General features: G+C 37.8%; 1 protein-coding gene across 1 annotated transcript in view; it reads right to left on the bottom strand.

The window, feature by feature from the left end:
- LOC141118318 (uncharacterized) overlaps positions 1–13,024 on the bottom strand; it is a 711,411-nt gene that overhangs the window by 156,044 nt on the left and 542,343 nt on the right. The window lies entirely within an intron of this gene.

The following is a 13,024-nucleotide window of genomic DNA, read 5'->3' as shown; positions in this document are numbered from 1 at the left end:
TTGTTATAGATATTGCAAAAGATAAAGGCATGCAAAGTATGTATCTGGTGTTAGTACTAACCACTAGATGGATATGGTTAACATTGCAGGTTTTCTTTTAATTCATACCTAATACTGAGATGATTTTTGTAAGTATTAGTGAAATCTGATAAAAACTTGTAATGCATTTTACATTCATGTAATGTATTTGCTAATTCTTAAACTAGATGTCCAGAATGCTCTAATAATTTTGGTAACTATCCTACCAGTACTGTCTCTCTATATGCTTTTAGTAGTGGACTTGGCTATAACTGGATTAATATTTTCATGCAGGCTGTTTTGAGTTTTACTATCTATTTGGAATGATTTTGCAGTTTTCTCTTTGCCTCTACAGTGCTGAAGTTTGGATTAGATAGCATCATAAGTAAGAACATTGGGATTGGTGTACTAAAGGAGTCTTTAAATTTTCTTTTATTTAAATTCAAATATATATATATATATATATATATATATATATATATATACACACACACTCACACATACACATAAAATGTGTTAAAGCTAACATTTAGATGTCCATCTTGTTTCTTGACATTTACCACATATTGAGCAGAAAATACATCTTTCTGCACAGCTGTGATAAAGGGAACCTTAAGTACATTCGATGCAAAGATGCAAGATGTTAAAGATGTAGAAAGGAATTTATATTCCTAAAAAGGTGGTGGAGTTTTTGTCATAAATAAAAAGAAAAAACTTACATAAGAACACAAATAGGGCTAACTATAAATATGAGGATGATCAGATGGAGATGCATGATCTGTTTTGGCAAATGTCGTTTGGACCAGAATAGCTCATAAAAAGGAATGCTTTGGTCACATGAGCCAAGCATTTCTGTTTATGCAGAAGAGTAGAAGGATGTGCATTTCACATTGCAGAAAGTCCCTGTACTGTCTTACTTTTTACTCCCACTGACGCTAAAGTTACTTTTTTTTCTCTCCCTAACTTCAGGGTATTTTTTTTCCCTCCCACTGATCATAACTCAACATTTTGCTCCCACTGACGCTGGGGAATATTATACTCTTGCTGATGCTGCTCAACTTTTACTTCCACTAATATCATGGCATTTTCACCTCCCACTTACCAATAATGTCAGGCAATTTTCTCCCAATGACCAATAATGCTGTCCATTTTTTACACTGATCAATGATGCCAGGCAGTTTTCTCCCACTGACTAATGATTCAGGGCATTTTTTCCCACTGTCTGATAATATCAGGAATTTTGTTTCCCTCTGACCACCAACAGTGGGGCATTTCATTTTTCTCCTACTGAACAATTTTGTCCCACTGACCGTTAAAGAGGGGCATTTTTTCTTTCTCTACTGTCCACCCACTCTGCTACATATTTTTCCCTTCCATTGTCCAGCAATGTAACAGACACTATTACATGTTCTTAACAGCTGCACATGCTGTGCTGCATGTTATATACTCCTGACCAAAGCGTTCGTTGTTCCAACAGTTGCAAGTTACTAAGTAGCCTGTTAGATGTACAGGGACTACAACAAAGGTGTGCAGTATATACTGTGTGTACACTCAGACTCTAACTGTACCCCCTTAAACTAGTATTCAGCACTATTTAGCCATGCTCGCTTTTGTGACTGCATTATCCTTTCTTTGGCTGTACTTTTTTTGGAAGTCTAAAGTTGGGATGTATATATATATATATATATATATATATGTCAGCTTCCCTCATTCTCATGTGTAGGTAATGTTTGCCCCAATCAGGCGAGAAGAGTTTTAGGAGAAGCAAGTGGCAGTTTTAAAGAGTGACAGTTAATGATGGGCTGGACTCGCAAAAAGACAAAACTGGAGCAAAGAAAATAAATTTAAAACTGAAAGTCTAAAGCAGGGATATGCAATTAGCGGACCTCCAGCTGTTGCAGAACTACAAGTCCCATGAGGCATAGCAAGACTCTGACAGCCACAAGCATGACACCCAGAGGCAGAGGCATAATGGGACTTGTAGTTTTGCAACACCTGGAGGTCCGCTAATTGCACATGCTTGGTCTAAAGGCTGCTGACACAATATACAGTAATCAATATTGAAATTTTATGTTCACCTCCGGAAAACTCAAAAACAGTTGTGGCAGTATTGTATTGTAGATAATAAGTGACAGTATTGTAAAGGCAGAAAGTTTTTTATCTTAATGCATTCTATGCATTAAGATAAAAAGCCTTCTGTGTGTAGCAGCATACCTGAGAACCATCTCTATCCAGCGATGTCCACGAGTCCCTTGGCCGTCCTGGACTCTTCCTCCTGATTGACTGAGACACAGCAGTGGTGTCATTGGCTCCCACTGCTGTCAATCAAAGTCAGTTAGCCAATCAGGAGAGAGAGGACCAAGGGGGCAGGACCAAACGACAGCTCCATGTCTGAATGGACACAAGGAGCTGCAGCTTAGCTTGGTTGCCCCCATAGCAAGCTGCTTGCTGTGGGGGCACTCAACAGGAAGCAGGGGCCAGGAGCAGCGAAGAGGGTCCCAAGAAGAGGCGGATCCAGGCTGCTCTGTGCACAACCACTGCACAGAGGAGGTAAGTATAACATGTTTGTTATTTTTTTAAATTTTTTTAAAGGAGACTTTACAATCACTTTATGCATGAATCCAAATAAAGCATTTTGAAAATATAAATGCTGCATAAAGCAGAGAAATTAGTAGGAAACATCAATGCATGTAATTACACATTGCTTCCAACTGTCCCTTATTTGGAGGGACCGTCCCTCTTTTGAGACCAAATCTCTCTGCCCCTCGTGCAGCCTAAATTGTCTCTCTATTTTGGTCTGGTGAGCACAGCTCGACACAAAATGCACTATTTTCTACCAAAAGTATTATGCTGCACTAAACTTTGTGTCCAACCTCTATATTACTACATTTGTTATTTAGAAAAGCTAAAAGGAAAAATAGAGGTTAAAACATGCACTTGTGTGGTTTAGCCAATCATCTTCTGCAGATTTTTGTGGTTGGTATAACCAGGGCCATGACAGGGACGTGTCCTTTGCCTACATGCGGGGGTCGATTTACTAAAACTGGTGCACTCAGAATCTGGTGAAGTTGTGCTTAGTAGCCGATTAGCTTCTCACTTCAGCTTGTTCAAATAAGCTTTGGCAATAAAACCTGGAAGCTGATTGATTTCTATGCAGAGTTGTACCAGATTTTGCACTCTCCAGTTTTAGTAAATAACCCCTACTGTGTGCTAAAAGGTGTCCTCTTTATCACTTTAGAAAGTTGAGAAATGTGAATTACATCTATGCAGGACATGTGAAAACAAGAATGTTTATGTCCTAGAAAGGGAAATAAACCGTTTCAGTTATCCACAGTATGATATTAGAGTGTAAAGCTTAAATACCAATATGAATAAGAATTATGCTGCAGTCTATATTGAAATATATGTACATTTTAGTTCCTCATCTAGAGAATCATGCTGTATTTCAAAAAACATGTGTCTCTTAAAACATTTTTTTGCTTTAAAGCTCTTTTTTATCTTTACCCTTTAATTTCCCAAAGACTGGCCATGCACAGGCAGCTATGAATAAGGTTCTAGTGCTCAGACCCTTTCAGATATCAGGACTTTACTTATAATGTAGTGCTAAGATAATCAGCAGGCTAGCAACATAGATCGAATTATCACAAATGTGTCAAAAAGGTGCAAACATCCTTATTTTGACTGCTACACTAAATCTGCATCTTTATACTGTAGTTTGTTACCTTCTTAATTACACATATCACATTTGTCTGAATACCTTTATTGTACTTAGTTGCTATTTCAAATCTGTTAAGACAATCATTTATAAACTTTTAATATATATTGCATCAATTGGTATCCACATGGAATTCCAAAATATCTTTCTGAAGTTCAATAAAGGGGTAATGAGATAGTAGAAAATGCCACACTAACAATAAGGGGCCACATTTCTCAGATGCGGTCTGTTGCTGTAACATGCATGTTACTGCAATGCATGTTACATGCGCCAGCACATTGCAGTGCTATTGATTTTGAGACACTAAAGTAACATTGCTTTAAAAAAAAAAATGTTGTATATATGATTTGTGCATTGGCAGCGTCTTGAAAATAAATAATGCAGCATGTGTTAAAGCATGACACAATGCACATTATCGCAGTGCACAAAAATGGGGCCCAAGGGTCTAAACCTAGTGCCACTTTACCTCTCTATGTATATTAAACTGTAGACTCCTTGTTACCCTATTTAAACACATTTTTGTTAGGCCATCCAATATATAGTACAGTATTTCCTTATTTCTTTACCTCTATTACACCTCTATTTATCTGTATCCAGCTTTTTCTCATGTTGCTTCTGACAAAACTATCTTCACCAAAGTAGTTCCCCCTGTTTGCATATCAATGCTGCGATAAGAAGCTCCTTGGTCTTTATCTGACATTACATACTAAAATATACCCCCTGCCATAAGAATACGTCTCAAAAAAATAGGTTTTATTAAGCATATTGATGGACTAAAAAATACAGAAATAGCTTGACCAATCCATCAAACAACACAAACTACCACACTGCCCTAGGAGCTTGACAAATGGTGGGACATCTAAACAGTAGAGTAAAATTGTCCTCAGTTATCAATGTACACTGCTCTACACAACTGAAAATCTGGGCAACCCTACATCCACAAAATGATGCACTGAATGATTACACTGGTGGCCCATACCCAATGCTGTGATTTTGACACATGTTCATCTTGTTTTTGCAAACTAATATATATATAAACTAATATAACAAATAGGTAAGGAATATTTTGAAGTGGGGTAGCTAAATGATACCGAATATGCTGTTACAGCTTTTTGGTTCTGAACTGAGCCAATAAAAGTCCATAATGCACGCATAGCATTTTGGGGGCAATAAAAGCTCTGGTATCACAAGACTTATGACTACCATAGCTTTCATGGCACAGCTACCATCACAGATGATAATACAATACTCCATTTTTTTTATTCGTGATTTTTGGACTACAGTGAAGTTAGGGAAGAGCAAACTTTGTTTGGCTCTATACTATTCAGGTTTCAGTGAGCTATAGCTTGTCTTGCAGTTCTATGCTGGTTTGACATTCATTTTCGGCAACTTTGGTAACTTGGAACTGAATTTTTCATCTCCAGTGAGTTAAGTTTACCACCTGCAATAAGCCACACTCAATAGTATGCTTGCATCACCCTGGCATACCATACAATGTCCTTTTTTGGGGGCAGTTAACTATAATCTGTACTGATCCACTCTGTATACTTTAAAAGGCTGTAGCCCACAGCTCTGTACTTATAACTTTAACCTCTAGTTTGACTTATTTGTTTGCTTGTCTCAGCAAGTTATAACTTGCTACAAGATGCCTGCAGTATTCCATGTCCAATCCTTCTGTTAGCTTACAGCTTGTTTTCTATTCCTAATGTTGTTTTACCAGGCTATAACCTAATATTATATGCCTACAGTAAGCTCTGCGCCCAAAGTTTGTCGCCATACAGGTTTACTTTTTTCTATGCCTGCACTTTTTCCTGACTTTATGGTTCAAATAGATGTTACCTGCAGCCCTCAGTGCATATCTCTAGATTAAAACACGTTATTCAATTTTTTTGCTTGTCATTGTAAATTATGGTTTGCTATTACATACATGTACCCATACACCCACCCCATTTTGGTTTACCTTTTATTATACCAATTTTCTAAATAAGCTGTAGGTAGCTATGGTATAGCAGGTCTACAGTAAGCACTGCACTCATTCTTTCTGAGTGGTGTTTTCTTGTTTGGAGCTGAATTACTATCTGTTTATTTCAGCAAGTGATAGCCTACAGCTTTTAAAACCAAGCTGTTAGCTTATAGTGCATTTTAATATTCCTATGCTTATTTTAATTAGTTATAACATTTAAAGCATACACATTTTAAGCCCTACTCCCAAATGTCAGAGTGATATAGCTTACCATGCCCTATCTTTCCTCCACTTTTTCCTACAATGCATTATTCTGCCCTTGTGCTTGGTAAAATCTCCTGTAGCCTGCCAGACCAGAGCTGAGAGCTCATGTGTTGGCACAGTGCCCTATGTTACCTCCACTTTTTGCCACAATGCATTATTCTGTTCTTGGTAAAATCTCCTGTAGCCTGCCATGCCATTGCTACAGAAAGATAAAAATGTAGGTGATACCTTATTAACAGAATCTTGGCTTACAATGCTTAATTTTCAGCAACTGATACCCCACAGCCTTTTAAACCAAGCTGCTAGCTTATAGTGCATTCTATTATTCCTATGCTTATTTTAATTAGTTATAACCTTTAAAGCATACGCATTTTAAGCCCTACTCCCAAATATCAGAGTGATATAGCTTACAATGCCCTATCTTTCCTCCACTTTTTCCTACAATGCATTATTCTGCCCTCGTGCTTGGTAAAATCTTCTGTAGCCTGCCAGACCAGAGCTCAGGTGTTGGCATAGTGCCCTAGGTTACCTCCACTTTTTGCTACAATGCATTATTCTGTCTTTGGTAAAATCTCCTGTAGCCTGCCATGCCATTGCTACAGAAAGATAAAAATGTAGGTGATACCTTATTAACAGAATCTTGGCTTACAAGGCTTAACTTTCAGCAAGTGATAGCCCACAGCTTTTTAAACCAAGCTGCTAGCTTATAGTGCTTTGTACTATTCCTATGCCTATTTGAATTAATTATAACCTTTAAAGAAAACACATTTTAAGCCTTGCTCTAAAATGTCAGAGTGATAGAACCTACCATGCCCTATGTTTCCTCTACTTTTTCCTACAATGCATTATTCTGTCCTTGTGCTTGGTAAAACTTCCAGTAGCCTGCCAGACCGGAGCTCATGTGTTGGCACAGTGCCCTATGTTAACTCCACTTTGTGCTACAATGCATTATTCTGTCCTTGGTAAAATCTCCTGTAGCCTGCCATGCCATTGCTACAGAAAGATAAAAATGTAGGTGATACCTTATTAACACAATCTTGGTTACAATGCTTAATTTCCAGCAACTGATAGCCCACAGCCTTTTAAACCAAGCTGCTAGCTTATAGTGCATACTATTATTTCTATACTTATTTTAATTAGTTATAACATTTAAAGCATACACATTTTAAGCCCTGCTCCCAAATGTCAGAGTGAAATAGCTTACCATGTCCTATATTTCCTCTACTTATTCCTACAATGCATTGTTCTGTCCTTGTACTTGGTAAAAGCTTCTGTAGCCTGCCAGACCAGAGCTCAGGTGTTGCCATAGTGCCCTAGGTTACTTCCACTTTTTGCTACAATGCATTATTCTATCCTTGGTAAAATTTCCTGTAGCCTGCCATGCCATTGCTACAGAAAGATAAAATGTAGGTGATAACTTATTAACAGAATCTTGGCTTACAATGCTTAACTATCAGCAAGTGATAGCCCACAGCTTTTTAAACCAAGCTGCTTATAGTGCATTCTACTATTCCTATGCTTATTTGAATTAGTTATAACCTTTAAAGCGTACACATTTTAAGCCTTGCTTATATAGTAGTAGAGTGATATAGCCTACCAGGCTTTATGTTACCTCCATTTTTTCCTACAATATTCCATCCTTGTGCTTGGTAACATTTCCTTTAGCCAGCCATACCATAGCTCACGTGTTGGCATAGTGCCCTTATGTTACCTCCACTTTTTCCTACAATTCATTATTCTGTCCTTGTGCTTGGTAAAATCTATTGTAGCCTGCCATGCCATTACTACAGAAAGATAAATATGTAGGCAATACCTTATTAACACTATCTTGGCTTACAATGCTTACCTTTCAGCAAGTGATAGCCCACAATTATTTAAACCAAGCTGCTTGCATATAGTGCATTCTACTATTCGTAGGCTTGTTTTAAATTGGCTATAACCTTTAAAGCATACACATTTTCAAGCCCTGCTCCCAACTGTCTACCCACCATCCTGGCTTACAACACACTATACTATTTCTGTGCTAATTTCACTAGCTGTTGGCACAACAAACTGTATTTGACACCATACCTGTAGCAAAGCCATGAATCTGTGTTTCTAACCTCCATTCCCGCTTTAAGGTGTCATTATAACCCTGGTATGTGTACAGTAAACCCTTCACCTGTGGCTCTTTTTTGACTGATTACTATTTAATACTGTTCCTGCACTGATTTTAATACATATCTGAGTTAGAGTGATATAGCTTACCATACCCTATGTCTACAATGCATTATTCTGCCTTTGTGCTTGGTAAAATCTCCTGTAGCCTGCCAGACCATAGCTACAGTAAAGCAAAGATGTAGGTGATACCTTTTGTGTGACTAATTGTAAATAGTTTAGGTGCAAGCTATCAAAATCAATTAGTCTCCTTCTTTAGGCATGGTTTACAAAGTTACAGTAAGCCCTAAATTTATAGTTTTCTTCTGCTCCTGGTCTTCAATCCTCATGTTCCACATCCCCTTCTTGCCCTTCTGTTCTATTCTAGCAACCAATAGAATAGATTTACCTTTGTATACTCGCCATAGGTACTGCATGGATATTTATTAACACAATATTGGCTTACAATTATTAACTTTTAGTAAGTGATAGTCCACAGCTTTTTAAACCAAACTGCTTGTTTACAGTGCATTCTACTTATCCTATGCTTATTTTAATTAGCTATAGCCTTTAAAGCATGCACATTTTTAAACCCTGCTCCCAGTTGTCTGCCCTCCATCCTGGACTAAAATACACTGTTGCTGGCTTCTCTAGATGTTGGCACAACAAACTGTATTTTTTCACAGCATACCCATAGCTAAGCCATGCACCTGCATTTCTAACCTCCATACCTGCTTTAAGACTTCATTATAACCCTGTTCATATTTTTCTAACCTTGATCCTTGCTTAAAATGTATTTTACTTCTGTGCTTTTTTAAATATGTTACAACCTGCTATGGTATACCTGGTGAAAGCCTGCACCTATGGCTCTGTCATCTAACTGGGTTCAAAAGCATTTTGCCCTTCCTATGGAAATTTCCAATGCTGTTTGCTACAGAAAGCTATAGCTCCTTCATCAGCTTCAACAAAAGCTATAGCTCCAGCTATATTATTGACATTCTTTAGTGCTTACAGTGCATTTTTCTGGTTGTGCTTGTTCAGATCAGCTAAAGCCTGCCATGGCATACCTGCATTCAAAATGCAGGTACTTTACTGTCCTTCAGCTGGGAAACCATTGTTTTTATCCAGCCATGGCTTGCAATGCATTCCCAAATGCCTATGCTACCAATAAAGCCATATTATGTCATGGTATGCCCATGATAATCCAGTAGTTCTGACCACCACCTTTGATTATAATACATTTTACTGTTCCTGTAGCTTATTCCATAGCCTGCAAGGGTATTACATGATCCCAAAAGCTATAGCCTGTTATAGTATAACCTATTCCAAAAACCTATAGCATGACATTACCTAACTATAGAAGATGTTTTTTTCATGATAATGTTATTACATATCTATAGCAAGCCTGTCATCCATGTTTACTAACCTGTTTATGACTTTTGCTACATTTTTGGTTTCAGTAAGCTACACCCTTCTGTGGTTTACCTAAAGTTACCTTCACATTTATGCTTCTTAATTTTAAACTTGCAGTCTACCATAGCATTTATGGAGGAACCACAGTCCTACCTCATACTGTCAAAAACTTTCTCTATCAGACCGCAGCTTGCTTTGAAGTTAGACCATTCTGGTAGATTATCTATTTCCTACCTTGTAACCTCAAATTGTAAATATCACTTTCTAGAATGTGAGATCAGTATCCCACAGTCACTTACCAAGCTTATATTATTTTCTATACTTTGTAATAATGGAAATATAATACTAACGGGTTTGAATTGCTTTTATCTCTGGTACTGGGGATAACCTTTTAAGTGTTTCAGCTTTAGGAATTCGGATATGATATGCAACTATGTTATTCTTTATCCCAGTAGCAAATGTAATAACTAACATTAATTATATTCTATATATCTATATGTTATCCTTGACTTCCAAATATTAACTTAATTTTCCAATGCAAACTCATCAAAGAAAGAAAAAAAAATCATCCAAATAACAAGGTAACTGTATAATCAGCATAAACAATTTATACAGTCCATAAATAAATACATAAATATATATATATATATATATATATATAGTAAAATCCTATAATAATATATATACTATAAATATGAAGACTCAACATGTACATGTATTTCATACTTACTATTATACCTACCATTATAGTTGAGTCTAACAATTCATCTGTTGCTGACATTTCAAAAAGCTAAAGGCATTTTTTTCTACTGTGGTTTGAATTTATTAAACTAGTACAAATATTTCTTTGACCCCCCCCCCCCCCCAAAAAAATAAAACTTACATCAATTAATTTGTTCTCAGGTAATCTTTTTTTTTCGGAATGAATAGCAACTGTTTAGATTCTTCTATGACCACTGTACATAAGAAAAAAAACTCATATTTTATGATTGTAGAAAATTTACACTATAATCTCTTCTTCCTTTGAATCCCAAAGTCATTTGTGTTCAAAGTTTTAGTATTTAAAACAAAGCATGGAATGTCTTCTCTAAATAAAATGTATATAACATAACATTTATTAGTTATATGGTAAGTAATAATCTTTAAAAGCTTACCATATGCCATCATGATGCGGCATGTTATGTCAAGCAGAGATTCACCCAAAGTGTTGGAGCTTACATGGAACAAGAAGCTTGGTACTTGCCAACTTAAGCAAGTAAATAACATTAAACTGGTTCATAAATGTCATTTCCTGCAATATCATTTCACACCATGCTTGATTGTTTTTTCCATTTTCTTCAGAAATACACAGTACTAATTTTAATCTCTGAATTGAATCATATTGGCAGTTAATAGAAAACCACCTATTTTGCATATTGGGTATCTGCACAGCTGGACACAACTGTGGATGATTGGAATGCCTATCAAGTTACTTGCACAGTATAGATCTACAGTATGCATGCCATGAAACTGTCAGGCAATGCAATTAATACATAACTTGCTATAACACAGGCAGGTCTCCAAAATGATGTTGGAAGTGTCTGTGTCTTTTTTATCCTTCGGAAAGAAATTATCACTTCACTTTCTCAAATGCCCACAGTATTGTGGTTGTTAAAAACATGAATCCTAATAATGGTACACTGGATACATAAATGTATTGGTCATACCCAGATTGAGAAAGAGGAGGTAAATGTGTTACTGTACAAGTCACATACAGAGAAAGGCAGGAGATCAGATGTCCAGGTGTGTGTGTGTGAGGGTGGGGGGTTGTGTTTGAAGTGGATAAAAACAAAATCCCTTGCCATTATTTTGCTGCTGATTATAATCCATTCATTCACAAAACTTAATTTTACAGTGTTGCTTATATTGGCTTGGTACTCTGCCTGTTATCCAAACTGCCAAATGATGGTGGCTCGGTTCACAGCCATTGACGGTGCAATGGACATCTGTGTTTTGTTTCTCTAATGTTTTTATAAAAAGCAATGGAGGAATAGCCATTGACCACTTCACTGTTCAAAAATATACCATGGTAGAAAAGAAGTTAATGTTCTAATGGCAGATTCTCATAAGTATGTCTGAACGTCTAGGAACTTTCAATAAGCTTTGAACAAAACATGTGTAGCAATACCCCAAATAAGCAGCTGGAAATGTTGGGCTTTCCCACCATCTCCACTGATGGCCCACCCTGTAACTGGACTTACATTGAAATAGTGTTAATTGGGTTATTTAAAACTGCAATAAGCCCTGCAGAGAAGTATTGTTTAGATGGGTATAGGCAAAGTTGAAAGCACAAGAGGGGGGCCAAAGTCCATTCACCAATCTGATGCATGTTCACCTGAGTACAATCTGGCCTCTGATGACTAGGGATGAGCTTCGAGTTCGAGTCGAACTCATGTTCGACTCGAACATTGGCTGTTCGCAAGTTCGCCGAACAGCGAACAATTTGGGGTGTTCGCGGCAAATTCGAATGCCGCGGAACACCCTTTAAAAGTCTATGGGAGAAATCAAAAGTGCTAATTTTAAAGGCTAATATGCAAGTTATTGTCATAAAAAGTGTTTGGGGACCTGGGTCCTGCCCCAGGGGACATGGATCAATGCAAAAAAAAGTTTTAAAAACGGCCGTTTTTTCAGGAGCAGTGATTTTAATAATGCTTAAAGTCAATCAATAAAAGTGTAATATCCCTTTAAATTTCGTACCTGGGGGGTGTCTATAGTATGCCTGTAAAGGGGCGCATGTTTCCTGTGTTTAGAACAATCTGACAGCAAAATGACATTTCGAAGGAAAAAACTCATTTAAAACTACCCGCGGCTATTGCATTGCCGACAATACACATAGAAGTTCATTGATAAAAACGGCATGGGAATTCCCCAAAGGGGAACCCCGAACCAAAATAAAAAAAAAAAAAATGACGTGGGAGTCCCCCTAAATTCCATACCAGGCCCTTCAGGTCTGATATGGATATTAAGGGGAACCCCGGCCAAAATTAAAAAAAAAAAATGACGTGGGGTTCCCCCTAAATTCCATACCAGACCCTTCAGGTCTGGTATGGATTTTAAGGGGAACCCCGCGCCAAAAAAAAAAAAAAAAAACGGCGTGGGGTCCCCCCAAAAATCCATACCAGACCCTTATCCGAGCACGCAACCTGGCAGGCCGCAGGAAAAGAGGGGGGGATGAGAGTGCGGCCCCCCCTCCCTCCTGAACCGTACCAGGCCACATGCCCTCAACATTGGGAGGGTGCTTTGGGGTAGCCCCCCAAAACACCTTGTCCCCATGTTGATGAGGACAAGGGCCTCATCCCCACAACCCTGGCCGGTGGTTGTGGGGGTCTGCGGGCGGGGGGCTTATCGGAATCTGGAAGCCCCCTTTAACAAGGTGACCCCCAGATCCCGGCCCCCCCCCTGTGTGAAATGGTAAGGGGGTACTTATACCCCTACCATTTCACGAAAAAAGTGTCAAAAATGTTAAAAATGACAAG

This window comes from Aquarana catesbeiana, linkage group LG01 (assembly GCF_042186555.1).
Source record: "Aquarana catesbeiana isolate 2022-GZ linkage group LG01, ASM4218655v1, whole genome shotgun sequence".
Taxonomy (NCBI): Eukaryota; Metazoa; Chordata; class Amphibia; order Anura; family Ranidae; genus Aquarana; species Aquarana catesbeiana.
Note: the sequence above shows the minus strand (reverse complement) of the source record. Positions and strands in the feature narration are given on the sequence as shown.